Below are 1,746 nucleotides of genomic sequence, written 5' to 3' on the forward strand. Positions count from 1 at the left end.
ACTTAGGGATGGCTCTATATTAAGGCTGGGGCTTGAGGTAGGGGGGCCCTGGGCTTGCTTTTCCCTTGAGGGTGGCTCTATTTTAAGGCCTGGCCTGAGGTAGGTGGGTCCAGGGATGGGAGCTGCTTTTCCCTTGGGTGTGGCTCTATATAAAGGCCAGGGCCTGAGGTAGGGAGGCCTGAGGCTTGAAGGCTGCTTTTCACTAGGGTGTGGCTCTATATTAAGGCTGTTGCTTGAGGTAGGCAGGTGTAGAGGGGTTAGGAACAACTAAGGGAAAAACTGAATATATCCTTCCCGAATTTAGAGACCATCTTAAGAATAGATTTGATGCACTGAGTTCCAATGACCGAAAACCAGAAGAATTGTGGGATGACATAAAGAGCATCATCAACCATGAAGAAAGCAAGAGGTCAATAAAAATATGAGAAAGAAAGAAAAGACTAAAATGGATGTCAGAAGAGACTCTGAAACTTGTCCTTGAATGGAGAGTAGCCAAAGGAAATGGAAGAAATGACAAGATAAAAGAGCTGAACAGAAGATTTCAAAGAGCAGCTCAATCAGACAAAGTCAATTACTATAATGAAATGTGCAAAGACCTGGAGTTAGAAAACCAAAAGGGAAGTACACATTCAGCATTTCTCAAGCTGAAGGAACTGAGAAAAAAATTTAACCCTCAAGTTGCAATACTGAAAGATTCTATGGGCAAAATATCAAATGATGCAGGAAACATCAAAAGAAGATGGAAGGAATACACAGAGTCAGTGCACCATAAAGAACTGGTCGATGTTCATCCATTTCAGGAGGTGGCATATGATCAAGAACCAAAGGTATTGAAGGAAGAAGTTGAAGCTGCACTGAAGGAAATGGTGAAGAACAGGGCTCAAGGAATTGACAGAATATCCATTGAGATGTTTCAATAAACAGATGCCCTGCTGGAGGCACTCAGTTATGTCAAGAGATTTTGAAGACAGCCACCTGACCAACTGACTGGAAGAGATCCATATTCGTACCCATTCCAAAGAAAGGTGATCCCACAGAATGCGGAAACTATTGAACACTATCATTAATATCACATGCAAGTAAAATCTTACTGAAGATAATTCAAAAGCGGTTGCAGCAGTATATTGACAGAGAGCTTCCAGAAATGCAAGCTGGATTCAGAAAAGGATGTAGAATGAGGGATATCATTGTTGATGTTAGATGGATCTTGGCTGAAAGCAAAGAATACCAGAAAGATGTTTACTTATGTTTTATTGATTATGCAAAAACATTCAATTGTGTGGAACATAACAAATTATGGATAACATTGAGAAGAATGGGAATTCCAGAACACTTGGTTGTACTCATGAGGAACCTGTACATAGATCAGGAGGCTGTCATTCAAACTGAACAAGGGGACATTACTTGGTTCAAAATCAAGAAGGGAGTGTGTCAAGGTTGTATCCTTTCACCATACTTATTCAACTTGTATGCTGAGCAAATAATCAGAGAAGCTGGATTATATGAAGAAGAATGTAGCATCAAGATTTGAGGAAGACTCATTAACAATCTGCAATAGTAGATGACACAACTTTGCTTGCTGAAAGTGAAGATGACTTGAAGCACTTACTGTTGAACATTAAAGACTACAGTCTGCAGTATGGCTTATACCTCATTATAAAGAAAACAAAAATCCTCACAACTGGTCCAATAAACAGCTTCACGGTGGATGGAGAAAAGACTGAAGTTGTCGAAGACTTCGTATTA

This window comes from Orycteropus afer, unplaced genomic scaffold, assembly GCF_000298275.1.
Source record: "Orycteropus afer afer isolate SDZICR_OR568_19922 unplaced genomic scaffold, OryAfe1.0 scaffold00005, whole genome shotgun sequence".
Classification (NCBI taxonomy): Eukaryota; Metazoa; Chordata; class Mammalia; order Tubulidentata; family Orycteropodidae; genus Orycteropus; species Orycteropus afer.